A 15,579-nucleotide genomic window follows, 5' to 3' on the forward strand; every position below is an offset into this window, starting at 1 on the left:
TTTTTCTCATGAAGTCTTTTACCTTTAGGGACAAGAGTTTAATTTCAAGCAATTCGGATTCTCCTCCTTGCTCCCCAAGGATGCATCTAAGTTCCAATAGGCTGAAGTAGTGCCATGAAATTATCCTGGGAGTGGGGCATGGGGACCATATCTAGTAGGGCCTCCTGTCCATGCAGGGGTCATTCCAACACAACCTTCCTCTAGGTCCAGCTCACGTTCAACTTACTCCCAAACTGCTCTAGAATTCCCCAGGATCATTCTAGAGCCCCTACTCCTTACCAGGTCTGAGGAAAACCTAGTGGGGCTATGAAGACTACTCCCCACTTCCACGCCACTCGTGCATGCATCAAAATCCTTTGCAACAAACCATTCTGGGGGGTAAGGGAAGTCTTTGAGGTAGGTGTTTAGGTATGTCTGCCTTAACAGAAATTAAATGATGGTAGAAAAGCTAAGATGCGTGTCTCACAGACTTGAGTTGAAATATTGAAATCTGTATTTGCTACATTTAATTTTTTAACATGGCATTAATCAGTCTCCTTCCTCAAAGCTTTGCTCTACAAAAGGACCCACCAGAAGAGTCTTTAAAGAGGAAACATACATGCCATGTTTCGATTTTGCCCTACACACAATATTCAGGAACGCCGCAGTATACAGAGCAAAGTACACAGAGTTAACAGCAGGCAGGTGGAAGCACAAGGTGGATTCTAGGTAGTCAATGCACGTTGGCACGTTTACCCTTAGCTCAACGCTTAACATATAGGATGCCTCAGGAGACCTGAATGAATGGGCAAAAGGCGAAATGAGAACCAGTCTAGGTAAGCCGTTGGCGCCCGATTAATGTTTTTGTCGAACATTTGTGGGAGTCTGATACAATACGTCCCTTCTTCTCGCACATGGTGGTCAAGGCAAAGAGTCAGGAATCAGACAGACCTGGTGCAAATCTGATTCTGCCACTTGCACGGGTTAGAATGTACAACTCAATCCTGAAAGAAATCATTGTTTTGCACAAACTTATAAATGCCACCATTATGTTTGATTTGTAATTTCAGTTGGGTATGGCCCAAATTAACCTTCCTTGTTATTTTTAAGGAAGACATACTGATGTCTCAGGTATAATGACGATGGTGATGATGATGATGATAACAATAATAATAATAACAACTTCTGGGAGTCTGAATAATGGCTCCCCAAAGATGCTGACATCCGAATTCTTAGAAGCTGTGAAAACTTTAACTTATTTGACAAAAGGGACTTTGCAAATGTGATTAAGGATCTGGAGATGGAATTGAAACAGGAGGGAAGGGGGCGGGGCACAACCTTTAAAAGAATGATACGGCCATAGGACATAACATAGACTGGTTAGAACCAGCTAGGTCCAGGATAGCGGAAGATTCGACTTCCGGTGGACCTGGAGCCTCATTATACGCTCATCGTAATGCATCAGCATCTATATGACACACCCACCAGCGCCATGACAGCTCTGAGGCCGACCATAAAAGGCCAGAAAGTGGGCGGTGGCTACATTCTTGGGAATCCCCACCCGTTCCCCGAAATACTTGGAATAATCCTCCACTCATTGGCCTATGAAACTACCCAGCCCATAAAAACTAACCACTCCGTATTGTGCAACCTCTCGCCTTCTGAGATGGCCCACACTCTGTGTTTCTCCCAAGGCCGTTCTTGCCTTTTGAGACGGACTGCATTCTGTCTATGGAATGTGTACCTCTCTAAATAAATCCACTTCTTACCTATCACTTTGTCTCTCACTGAATTCTTTCTGCCATAAGACTTAAAGAACCTGAGCCTCATTAAATCCTGAGACCAGGTGTGTGATCTCAATTAAAAGACCGTGGGTTCGAGTCCCAGTCTGAGTTTGCACGGTTTTAGAAAGTACTACCCAGGATTATCCAAGTGGGTTCAATGTCATTGCAAGGGTCCTTCTAAGGGAAAGAGGGAGACGGGAGGGATACAGAGAAAAGGATGTGACAGGGAAGCAGAGGTCAGAGCAATGCAAACAAAAGGTCATGAGCTAAGGAATGCAAGGCTTCCTCTAGAAGGCAAAAGAAGCAAGAAAACGATTCTCCCCTGCAGTTTCCAGAAGGAACACAGCCCTGCCTACACCTTGACTTGAGGACTTCTGAGCTCCCGAAATATAAAAAACAGAACCAAAACATTTGCGTTGTTTTAAGCCACAAAGTGTGTCACTTGTTACAGCAGCGAGAGGAAACTCATACGTGGCCTCGTAGGGTTGTTATGAAGATTCGATGCTAATAGAACAAAGAACATTGAAAACTGCGTATGTATTGGGTCTGTTCCAAGTGCTTTAAACATATTAACTCATTTATTCCCTAGAACAAACCTATGGGGTAAGAGCATTACTAGTGCCACCCTTTTGCATATGAGAAAAGTGAATCACCAAGAGGCCCAGCTGCTTCGCGAGAGTCATCTGTCTGTTTAGGGGGTAAAGTCAGCACCGGAACTGGGCATCCTGGAGCCAGTGCTAAGCCCCTAGCCACGGCACCGCACTGCCCCTCACGCAGAACAGCATGCAAGCCAGCTGCTTAGCACCGCGTGCCTGATGAGTGTTAAATAAATGTGAGCTATTCGTGAGTTTGATCTGATGTCTCTGAAACACTCTGTAAAAACCAGGTGTGCCACTCGAGCTCCCTGGCAGTGCACCTGGCAACAGCCCCAGCTGTTAGGATCACTGAGCCCACTGTTTGGGAAAGATCTTAAGCTCCATTTCAATTCTGAAATAAAAGGTCAGAACCAAAGAGTCAGCCACAGAGAGGCTACCGGTATGAATCTCCGCGTAATTGCAAACCTGCCCTGTGGGCCCCCCCCCATCTTCCCTCCCTCCCCTAATCTGACACCCTGCATCATGTTCTTGAATCTATTTTCTCTCTTTGGTTAATTAAAGACAAGCAGATTGTAGGAAGAGTCCTGCTTCTTCTTGAGCGACCAATGAGATGACCACTCCTCTTAGCCAACAAACAACACTCCTGCCCCCCAGGGCTGCTGAGGACCCCAGGCTGCTCTGGCCAGGTGGGCAGGTACTGGGCCACCAGATGGTGAGGGAGTGAGAAAAGGACTGGAGAAGCTGAGGGCTCTGTTTTCTAGACTGCTCCCTCTGTCTGTGTGTCTGAGACAATTCTGTGTGTCCAGAGTTTGGGCAGACCACATATATGCTACATTGCCAATCATGCCTGCCCTGACACATACATGATAATAACACAGATCCACCTGTTCTTGCTTCCTGCTCCAACATGCTAAGGACAGACTGTTGGGAAAGGACAGACGCTGGATTGGAGAAGTTATGACTGTCCCAATGGCATGGAGAGGACGTGGAATTCTAACCATAGATCAAGGAGAGGGTTGTGGCGGGGGGACCCGGTACAGCTCAAAAGTCTGACGCCCCTGGATTTAAAGCCTGGATCAGTCATTTCCTAATTCAGGGGGACCCTTGGCAAGGGAGACAGAGATTCTGTCCTTATTCCCTCTTGGGTATCCTGTGCTTTGCACATAGCAGTTTCTCAGTAAATATGTTGCCTGTATGAATAGATAAGAGACATTTCACGGTGCTCTTAGACCAGCACTGTCTATTAAAAACAAAATGTAAGCCATATATGTAAGTTAAAATTTTCTGGAAGCCACATTTTAAAAAGTAAAAAAAAAAATTAATTAATTTAAATATTTTATTTAAGCCAATTTACCTAAATTATTATCCTTTTGACATGTAATCAAATAAAAATTTGTCAGTGGATATTTTGTATTTTTGGAGCAAATCTCCCAAATCCAGGCAGTCCTGTGTAAATACAGGAAACCCCTAGTAAAATCCTGAGCGCACATCTCCGTTTGGACTCACCACATGCAACGTGCTCAGTAGTATTTGAAGGGGTTCGGAGTATGCCACTCCAGTCATTTTGAGGTGAAGATAATTAAAAAGAAGCAAACACAAGCAAAACTCTCTGCCCTCTCCCTCTCTACCAGGAAGGGCGGGAAGATTCTGAATCACCGGACACAACTCTAGATAGAATCCTATCAGCCCAGAGACAGCACCAGGGAAATCTACATAACAAACCTTACTAACTAGCCCTTTTCTCCCATTAATTTCCTCTATATATTCACCTTCAAACCACGTGCCACCTTTGGAAGCTCAAAGTCCCTTTCCTTTGTCTTGTCACTTCTATACAAAATGACTGTGCTTTTATCAAGATGCTTTAGTAGCCCAAGTTCTAACCACCCTTTGGAATTACTCGTCCCTGAGTTCTTCCCTGCGTATGTGCAACGTGCACGTGAATAAACTTCTGTTTGTTTTTCTCTTATTACTTCCTTCCCCTGGTCTAGTTCGCAAGGCTCCCGCCAAAGAACCGAGGCATCTGCAGTCACAGCCCGTTTGCTCCTGACCCCAATCTATGCACACAGGTCTGAATTTTTAAGCGTGCCCACATAAGGAGGGCTTTTTGTCCGATTCAACCTGTGCCTGCATTTCTGAAGAGCTGACTTTATGACTTCCAAAGGGGAGCCTCCGTAGCTCGGTGATTTCTCCTCATTTGGAGCAATTTAATGAAAAATGTAGAAATTCCCAATGCGACCGCGAGAATAGATCAGAGAAGATAAAGGAGAACAGTAGCCCAAAGGTCTCTTTTCTCATTAGCCAAGCATATGCTGCAGGTTTAGAGAAGGCATTCTCTCCTATTTGGTCTCGACTAGTTGATCTCCCTTCCCAGTTAAATGAAGTAACTCGTCTTACTTACTTATTATTACTTTTCATTGAGCGGAAGAGAGAAGGGGGAATGCCAGGCCATTCAGACTTGGGGAGCAGAGAAAGAAGGATGGTATTTAACGAGAATTCAGGAATGCCCAAGAATTTCTCTCCCAGCCATCTCTTCCCTGCTTCCTTGCTGTTTTCGTTTGTTGACCAGTTACTAACTGGCAAAAGAAGACACATAAAAAATCAATAAACATCTCAGAAATGGTCAAATGATTGCAAACGAAGCAGTCTATCATCTGTCCTCTTCCAAATTGGCAATGATTGGTGTTGCAATTGTTTTACTGAAGTCACTCCAAATAGAGGGGGTTGTGGAGAGAGAGGAATGTCACCAAACAGGATGGTGGGTGTTTAAATGTTATAAAATATCTGGAGAGCAACTGGCCAATTTTTTAAATGTGGATAAGCTGTTCCCAAACATGGATCGACTGCCAAAGAGAAGCAGACATACAAAGAAAAGCAAAGGCTCGGGCTTCCCTGGTGGTGCAGTGGTTGAGAGTCCGCCTGCCAATGCAGGGGACACAGGTTCGAGCCCCGGTCCAGGAAGATCCCACATGCCACGGAGCAACTAAGCCTGTGCGCCACAACTACTGAGCCTGCGCTCTAGAGCCCATGAGCCATAACTACTGAGTCCACGTGCCACAACTACTGAAGCTCGCACGCCCAGAGCCCTTGCTCTGCAACAAGAGAAGCCACCGCAATGAGAAGCCCGCATCTGCTCACAGCAACTAGAGAAAGCCCGCATGCAGCAACTAAGACCCAACGCAGCCAAAAATAAATAAATAAAATAAATAAATTTATTTTAAAAAAAAAGAAAGAAGGCTTCCCTGGTGGCGCAGTGGTTGAGAGTCCGCCTGCCGATGCAGAGGACACGGGTTCGTGCCCCGGTCCGGGAAGATCCCACATGCCGCGGAGCGGCTGGGCCCGTGAGCCATGGCCGCTGAGCCTGCGCGTCCGGAGCCTGTGCTCCGCAACGGGAGAGCCCACAGCAGTGAGAGGCCCGCTTACCGCAAAAAGAAAAAAGCAAAGACTAATAAAAGTAAGCAGATGAATTGACCAGGTAGGAAACCAAGATAATTCAGAGAACAGAAGAGAGCTTAAAAAAATCCTAATTATCATCTTCAAATCAACTACCCAGAAAACAAGAATGTGATAAAGAAGCAATCAGGGAACCACAACCAGAAAAGTGCTCTTGGAAATTTAAAAGAAGATTTACTGAAACTAAACTGAAAATTAAGTTGGATGGCTGGAAGAAGAACTGGAGGAATTTTCCCAGAATATACAGCAAGGCAGCAGCTATGAAGAGCTCAAGAGACACTAGACCTAGTGGAAGGGAGAAAAATATCAAAGAAATAATAAAAATTTCCAGAGCAATAGAAAGACATGAATCTTAGAATAAGAGAATTTGTCTCATGGAAACACAACACGTTTTTAAAACACCCACATCTAACACATCCTCATGAGATTTAAGAACTTTCAAGATAAAGAGAATATACTAAGAGCTCCAAGAGAGAAAGAATTCACTCATAAAGGAATTCAGAATCAAGCTTGCATCAAACTTATCATGAATGGTGCTCAATGCTACAAAAATGTGGAATAATTCTTTCAAAGTCTAAGTAAATATATATAAAATAGAGAACCACCAAGGACCTACTGTATAGCACAGGGAACTATACTCAATATCTTGTAATAACCTATAATGGAAAAGAATCTGAAAAAGAATAAATATATATGTATGTATAACTGAATCACTTTGCTGTACACTTGAAACTAACACAGAGAATTCCCTGGTGGTCCAGTGTTTAGGACTCGGCACTGTCACTGCCAGGGGCCTGAGTCTGATCCCTGGTTGGGAAACCAACATCCCGCAAGCCATGCCACATGGCCAAAAACAAAAAGAAACTAACGCAACATTGTAAATCAATTATATTTCAATAAAACTTTTTTTTTAAGTCCAAGTAAAAATCTCTTTGAACCTAGGTATTTAAGCCTTGCCAAACTATCATGTAAGAGTGAGGACAGAGTAAGTTCATTTTCAGATATGAAAAGACTCCCAAACCGAGCACATTATTGAAGATGTAAGTTGTGGATGAAAATGAGGGTGAAAAGCCCAAAGATGTGGGACCCAAGAAATGGGAGAACGAATCAAGACGTCCACTGGAAAGAAAACCACAGAATCTCTGCAGCAGCGGGAGGGAGCATTCATTCCAATTAGCAAGAGGTCAGTGCCTCACTGGGGAATTTCTTCAAGAAGAAAAATGGAAGGATTTATTTCAGGAGATGGAATGAGGGGAAAACTGGACGATCTTAGCAACAGGATGTACATGTACAGCTTTTTACATGTCAATCATAGCTCAATAAAGTAGTGTTTAAAAAAAAAAGGAGGACTTCCCTGGTGGTTCAGTGGTTAAGAATCCTCCTGCCAATGCAGGGGACACGGGTTCGAGCCCTGGTCCGGGAAGATCCCACATGCCGCGGAGCAGCTAAGCCCGTGCGTCACAACTACTGAGCCTGCGCTCTAGAGCCTGCATGCCACAACTACTGAGCCCACGTGCCACAACTACTGAGCCCACGTGCCACAACTACTGAAGCCCGCGCACCTAGAGCCCATGGTCTGCAACAAGAGAAGCCACCGCAATGAGAAGCCCACGCACTGCAACGAAGAGTAGCCCCGCTCGCTGCAGGTAGACAAAGCCCGCGTGCAGCAGTGAAGACCCAACGCAGCGAAGAAAAAAAAAAAAGGAAAACAGGTATTCACACAAAAACTTGTATATGAATGTTCATATCGTCACTATTTACAATAGCTAAAAGATGAAAGCAACCCAAATGTCCATCAACAGATCAATAGATGAACAAAATGTCCACACAATGGAATATTAAACAGCCATGAAAAGAAATCCGATTCTGATACATGCTACGACATGGATGAACCTTGAAACTATGATGTCAATTGAAAGAAGGCAGACTCAAAAGGACTTACATTGTATGATTCCATTTATAGGAAGTCAAGAATAAGCAAAACCATAGAGACAGAAATTAAGTAGTTGTTGCTTGGGGCTGAGGAGAATGGGGACAAGAAAGCCAAAGGGTATGGGGTTTCTTTGGGGGGGGGTGACGAAAATGTTCTAAAATTGATTGTGGTGACGGTTGCCCAACTCTGCGGATACAGTGAAAACCACTGAATTGTACACTTTTAAAAAAGAAGAAAAGCTGACTGACTCAGGGCACGTACTAGCTGAGTGGCCGTTAGCAAATTCCTCAATGACTTTTATCCTCAGTTTACTCAGCTGTAAAATGGGAGGATGCCTGACTTCAATGTCACTGCGAAGATTTTTCTCATCTTGCGCAGGCAAAACACTTAGCCCAGCACCCAGTTCTTCTAAGTGACTCAGTGGAGAGCAATGTTGAAACGGAGCAGGACCCTATGATCCATGCCCCTACCCCCATGTCCTCGGCCTGCCTTTTGTCTGTGGAAAAACTTTAGCCAAAGAATAAGTTTAATCAGAGAAGTGAGAAAATGCAGAAACAAAGGAAAACAGTCCAACAAGACTAAATTATAATAGTTTAGTCACTAAGCATAGTCAAGGACCTTTAGTTCCTCCTCAGGGGCTATAGATAATATTCTGAGCCATGTCCTGGGAGCTGTTTTGCCGATACTGAAACCCCCATCAGGTGGAAGATGTTAACTACGTGATGACCAGACTGTAGCCATGAGGTAAGCTGCCACAATTCTGAGAACTGGCCTCAAAGAAATGGAGACAAACCGACCCTGGAACTGAAGATTAACTGTACATAAAACAATCAAGATGACACTGGTCAGACCACTGATGACCAGTTTCAAGATGCCTGTTGGAGCTACCTGTGCTGGTTCTGCATGTAGCCCCCTCCCTCCATCTATAAAAGCGCTTGCCCACCTATTGGGCTGGGGTGGGTCTGCCTTTGGACAGGCATCCGCCCTTCTCCCTGCCCCCCATCCAAAATAAAGCAAACTTTCCTTTCCACCAACCTGGCCTCTTTATAGGCTTTTGAGCAGCGAGTAGGACCCTACTTTCGGTTACAATGTTATTAGTAAAATTCCTAATTTCAACAACTACGAATCACTTGTTTGTTCTTTTTTCTTTATTGTGTTGAGACTAGATCAGAAGATGCGAAGGTGGGTCCCGGGAATATAGGCATGTCTATGGGCTGGGAATTTTCTTTGAGGATCCGTGTTCAGCAAATTCTACCATTTCGTCCTTGTTCCTGGGAAGAAAGATTGAAGGAGAGGTACCTCCCGCGGGACTTGTCAGACGCCGGTGCCCGGCTGGCTCAGGTTGACAAGTGGAGCGCGTGTCTGCTGTACTAGTTTCCACTTTGCTGGGGGCCTGCAAAGGGGAATCCACTGTTTGCTAATGTTTCAGTTTTCGCAAATGATCAAACTCGGCTCTCCCTCAAGAGCAGAAAAATCAACCTCAGTTCAGTGCACCCTTGGCCCAAAGTGTCAACTCAGGATCTTTTGATCCATCAGAAAGAGCTTTTCCATCAGAAACGACGGTTTTCTACTTCTCCCTTGTGAAGAGACCTATACCCTCTTGGGGAAACCGCTGATTTTTCCATCAATAGCGCAGGCTGATGTTTTCCCCCTTTCTTTAGCTCTGCAAATGATTAATCCGGCAAGAGATGTGACGGTCTTCTATGAGCTGACCACCTTCGACTGGACCGATAGCCCATGAATTTTGGCTACTGCTTCCCAGCCATGCTCATCACTGAATGAGTGTGACAGGCAGATACGATCATGTTCTAGGTCAAGGAGGATCTGAGAAGGCCATTTAAATGACCCAGCTGTGAGAAGAGGTCTCCAAAACCAGGGGACCAGACCATTAGCTTTAGCAGTGAGCAAACAGAAAGCCCAGCAGTACCCTCACACCTAGGCAAGGTAGGCCCCACACTGCACAGGTCCCCTGTCTGGCTCTCCTCTGCCTGTGTATTATTACAGACCTGGATCCCTCCCAGGGAAAGAGGCTATTATGGGATGAATTGTATCCTCCCCCAGATTCATATGTTGAAGCCCTAACCCCCAATCTCTCAGAATGTGTTTGTATTCAAAGATAGGACCTTTAAAGAGAAGATTGAGTTAAATGAGGCTCTTAGGTTGGGCCCTACTCCAACGTGACTGGTGTCCTTATAAGGAGAGAAAATTTGGTCAAAGAGACACCAGGGGTGGGCACACACAGAGGGAAGACGACATGAAGACCGGGCAAGAAGGAAGCTGTCTGCAAAGCAAGGAGAGAGGCCTCAGAGGAAACCAAACCTGTCAAGACCTTGATCTTGCACTTGCAGCCTCCAGAACTGTGAAGAGATTAACTTTTTTTTTTTTTTGGCCACACGACGTGGCATGTGGGATCTTAGTTCTCCAACCAGGGACTGAACCCGTGCCCCCTGCAGTGGAAGCGTGGAAAAATCAACCTCAGTTCAGTGCACCCTTGGCCCAAACTATCAACTCCGGATATTCTGGTCAATCAAAAAGAGCTTTTCTATAAGAAATGACGGTTTTCTGCTTCTCCCTTGTGAAGAGAACTATACCCTCTCTGGGAAACTGCTGCTTTTCCCATCAAAGCAGCGTCCTAACCACTGGACCACCAGGGAATTCCCAAGAAATTGATTTTTGTGGTTTAACCCAGCCAGCCTTTGGTATTTTGTTATGGCAGCCTGAGGAAATTAATGCCAATGGGACATGCCCACTGGGAGTTTTGGGCTCCCCTCTGGACCATATTCCAGGTATATGGACCACAGGATCCCTTGCACAATGGCCCCAGGCCCACTTCCAGGCCAGCCAGGGCCTCTACTCGAGGCCAACCTCTGAAGGGAAGACCAGAAAGCCTGTGTGCCCAGCCCTGAGCCTGGGGACTGTCTGCAGAGGGTCTAAGGAAAGGTTGCTTCTGCAGGACAGGTGGCCATGTGTGTGCAGGTAAGTCTCTGTAAGTTTGGGAGAGGGATGTGGGAAGGAAGAGGTGGGGGAGGACCGTGGGCCAGGTGTCGGGGGCTGAATTTCCCCGTTCAGACATTTTCTGCACGTGACTGCGAAGAATCTAAGGCTGTTCAGTCAAGCCTGGCTCTCTGGGTTGTTTTGAAGCGTCAGAGCTGGGGGACGGCACACATTTCATTTAATAATTAGCCTGATCGGTAACTTTGAAACATTTATACATGGTATGTGGACCACCGTGAACGTTGCTTTGGGGCCCTACAAATGTTGGGGTCAGGCCAATAGCATCCAACCAACACGGGAGTTGAGTTGGGGACCCCCCGGCCCTGGGCAGCCACATTCTCAACCTTCTGATACTTAGGGAGGGTGAGTGGCATGTGGATTCTCTCAAGCCGCCTTTTCCATCCTCTTAAACAGAGAGTCAGCCCAACATACCCATCTCTGGGGAGTTACAAGTGATATGTGCTGAAGTCATTTTTGAAAATACGAACCAGGGATGCTCATTCAGGAGCAGGGCACAAAGGCAGGATGTCAGTCAAGGAGGTGGGTCTCGTTGGAAAGAGCTGACTCTCTGCGGTTTGCGTTCTTAGCCAAGTGGGGTTGCCATGGAAACCCTTTTTCAGGCCCCGTGGGCTGTATTCAGGTCCTTGTCACCCATGATGTCCAAATGTTTATTTGATGAAAAATTTTAATGTGCTCTAAGTATTCGGAGGCTGCTCCCTGCATAATTGCTGTCCATGTAAAAGGGCACAGTGTTCCCTGTGTTTCCAGTTCAAAGTGTAACTGTGCCTTTTTTCAGGAACAAGTTCAGCCACATGTTCAGAGACGTGGCCCCAAAACAGACGGTCAGAGTTCTTTTTCCTCTGCTTCTGAGTATTGTCCAGCTGGCCTCTGGAGTAAGGCCCTGGCTTCCGTGGGCTTTATTCAAGGTTTCCTTCTGGGAGAAGGGAGGACAGATTATAAAACGAGGGGGGTTTTCCCAGCAGAAATATTTACTGCACATATGTCAGGGATCACACTGGAATCTGTTCAGTCCCCAGTGCAGGCTTCAGGATTGTTTTTGTAAGCATCATAGAAACCGAGAGAGGAAATAATGACTCTCCCTTGGAAGCACAAACTTGAGTGTAAATATTAAACTTTTGGTGAACTGGCAAAAATAAAGTGAATTCCCAGATCGTACAGAGCCTTCAGTCCATACCCCTGTGTGTGGGAAACCAGCTCTCAGAGGAGATCTATGAGCTTGAAAAATGAAGCCAAATGTGGCTTTGGACCCGGGACAGCTTTGCCCAAGGTCAAGTCCAGGTATGTCTTCATTTGGATGATGTTTAATGACACCAGTGCCTGATTCATTCATTATAATCTGAAAGAAACTTGACGATGCTACTAGCAGAGAGCTGGAAAATTGAGTGGAAGAGAACACACCTAAGAACAACAGAATTTCAAAATTTGAGGGTCAAACAAGTTAAAAAAAGGAGACAAGCAGGGGAAAAAAGAATGGGAAGTATGGCCTGATTTCTGTGGCAGGAAAGACTCTTTTGGTTTCGAGCAATAGGAAATCCAACACAAAATGGTTTAAGAGAGAAAAGGAGGGGTATGGCTAGATAAAATTAAAAGTCAGGTATAGCTGAATCCAGGTACTCCAGTTGTTGTCACTCTCTCAGTTCTGCCTTTCTCTGTGTTAACTCCATGCCCAGGCAGGCAGAATGACGGCCACCAGGAGAGCCAGACTTGATGTTTCAACCTCTCAGTACCTCCAGTGAAAAGAACCATTCTTTCTGCTAACCATTCAGACAAAATACTCGGAACTGAATGCCTTTAGACCATTGTATTATGTATGTATTTATCAAGCCATCAATGTGTCCAAGACTGTTCAATGCTCTAGTTGCCTGGGTCAAATGCCTACCTCCAGAGCCAAGGAAAACTCATAGACTAAATGTGGACTCAGTCCCCCGCACCCCCAGATTATATGGTTTTGTTAACAGAAGAAAAAGTAATAGATGCAGGGCTGGGAAAAGACAAGATGAAGACGGCCCAGCTTTAGCAAACAACTTAGCGCTCAGAGCATCAGTGCCCTACAGGGGCCACGACCTTGCTGACCTGTGAACCCAGCACTGGTCATAAATGACTCCTTATGTGTTTGCTTCCTCTGCCCAACCAGCACCTGGAGAACAGACACAATTTTGAACAACTGCATCTCATTCACTGCTGGCCCTGTACACTCCACACACAGGCATTAAGAAAATGCTTGTGTGTCTGGAGAGAGGATTCAGAAGTTGCTGAACAGAAGTGAACATATATTTTGTCATTTCTTCTTGCCTTAGCTAACATGTGTGTGGTTTCGATATCTTGTCTTTAAGAAAGTGGCAAATCCCTCTTGTCACTCTCCTTCTCTTCATCCCCACCACTCTGCTAGCCAAAGGTGCTAGAAAAAGATAACGAGATCTTGGATATGACATAAATACACAGGGTCTGGGGTGGATGGCTCTGAGATGTTGTTGGATCCGTCAAGTGGAAGTTCTGCACATCCTCGCCGGGGCAGCGCTGGAAAAGCTGATAGAGTTGCGTTCAGCCTTCACTGGAGCAGATAACAACCTCTCCAAACAGAGAGTAAATCAATAGCAGCTCAAGGCTGGGTTTTCCTGGTCCAGAGGCAGAAAGTGTGAATCATGTTCTCCTCTCTGATTCCCTTTTATGTCTCTGCAGACATCGGTGCAGAAGAACCAGCAAAGGAAACGGTGCATTTGGAGAGCAGTCCACCTGCCCCATGGAGATGAGTATGTGTAAGGAGATAATGTCACTTACTGAACCAGCAGGACCCTGACACACATTTTATACCGTTTTTCTGCAGGAATCAAGATGGCATAAAATCGGGCTAACTTCTCAGGGTTTTCCTTTGCTAAATTTACACACACACACACACACACACACACACACACCAGCTTCCCAGCTAGCACAGCCTCTACAGTGCCACACAGTAACAAATAAGCAAAAGAAGAGACAGCAGTCCAGCAGCCAAAAGTAATACTTTAAGAGTAGCTTTCGTTGGGGACTTCCCTGGCCGTCCAGTGGTTAAGACTGTGCTTCCACTGCAGGGGTTTGATCCCTGATTGGGGAACTAAGATCCCATATTCGGGATCTTTGTCCTGCAAAAAAATAAATAAATAAAGAGTAGCTTTCATTAAGATCAAGTTTCTTGGTCACAAGTATCAGAAGTTGGCTGTAGCTACTGAGCTCAGAAAAGCGTCCTGCAAGGCTGCTGGGGAGCTCACAGAACCCTGGGCAGGACAAGAGAAGCAGCACGGAAGCTGCAACTCCAAGCACCACGTCCAACATCACACGGCAGACCCAGCCAGACGCAGAAACTGACACTGCTATTGCTGGCCCGCCGAGCCCCAGAGAAGACCCTCAGCTGGTGCAGACCTCCCCCTCCCCTCGGGGATTCCACCTCTGCCCCAGGAACATGTCCCTACATCACTGAGAAAGGACTAGAGCTACTCACACCGCCAACAGCTAAACCTCGCTTCAGGCAAAAGGACCAACAAAAATGGCAGCGCTAGGCTGAGCTACGTTCACGATGCCCACATTGGAACTCAAGTTGCATCTGGGTGAATCTCATTGACTCAGCTCAAGTGCATGTCCACATGGGGAGAGGCAGCGCCTGGAGCCCTGGAGCATCTCTGTGTGTCCTTGCTGCAAGGATTACCATTCCCTGATTCGGCGCACTCTCAGTAGCTAGTCACGTAGGCAACTGAGAGGGTCAGGGTGCCCGTGGAGGGACCAATGGGCAGCTGCTCAAGCCCCGTGTGTGCTACCAAAGGCACCCTTGGCACCCGGCTGCCGTGTAGCCCACGGTGTGTGCAGCTTCCTGCTTTGTGGGATTGGGCGGTAAACCCGGCACTCCGAGGCAGACATTCATGTTGCTCCCCATGCTGTGGCTGGTCAATTCCTTCCTGTCACCCATGACTCCAGAACCATTAAGTCCTTTTTCTTCCAGTTTTTTTTTTTTTTTTTTTTTTATGGCTGTGTTGGGTCTTCATTTCTGTGTGAGAGCTCTCTCTAGTTGCGGCAAGCGGGGGCCACTCTTCATCGCAGTGCGCGGGCCTCTCATTTTCGCGGCCTCTCTTGTTGCGGAGCACAGGCTCCAGACGCGCAGGCTCAGTAATTGTGGCTCGTGGGCCCAGTTGCTCCACGGCATGTGGGATCTTCCCAGACCAGGGCTCGAACCCACGTCCCCTGCATTGGCAGGCAGATTCTCAACCACCAGGGAAGCCCTCTTCCAGTTTTATTGAGATATAATGGACATACAGCCCCGTGTAAGTTTAAGGTGTACAGCAAAATGTCGTTACATACATCATGAAATGATTATCTCAAGTTCAGTGAACATCCATCATCTCATATCAATACAAAATTACAGAAAGAGAAGGAAATGTTTTCTTAGATGAGAACTCTTAGGGTTTGCACTCTTAGCAGCTTTCATATGTAACATACAGCCGTGTTCATTATAATTGTCATGTTGCCTCTTACATCCCTAGCCCTTATTTCCAATTCCCCCTCCCCCCAACCCCTGCCTCTGGTGATCTGATCTTTTTTTTTTTTTTTAGCAGATATTCATTTTTAATTATTATTTATTTATTTTTGCTGTGTTCGGTCCTCGTTTCTGTGCGAGGGGTTTCTCCAGTTGCGGCAAGCGGGGGCCACTCTTCATCGCGGCGCGTGGGCCTCTCACTATCGCGGCCTCTCTTGTTGCGGAGCACAGGCTCCAGACATGCAGGCTCAGTAGTGTGGCTCACGGGCCTAGTTGCTCCGCGGCATGTGGGATCTTCCCAGACCAGGGCTCGAACCCGTG

At 46.2% G+C, this 15,579-nt stretch overlaps 1 protein-coding gene across 3 annotated transcripts in view; it reads right to left on the reverse strand.

Moving 5' to 3' along the window:
• Positions 1–15,579, reverse strand: part of SLC15A4 (solute carrier family 15 member 4) — a 119,013-nt gene that overhangs the window by 37,529 nt on the left and 65,905 nt on the right. The gene's annotated exons all lie outside the window — the stretch shown is intronic.

The sequence above is a fragment of the Pseudorca crassidens genome, chromosome 12 (assembly GCF_039906515.1).
Source record: "Pseudorca crassidens isolate mPseCra1 chromosome 12, mPseCra1.hap1, whole genome shotgun sequence".
Lineage (NCBI taxonomy): Eukaryota > Metazoa > Chordata > Mammalia > Artiodactyla > Delphinidae > Pseudorca > Pseudorca crassidens.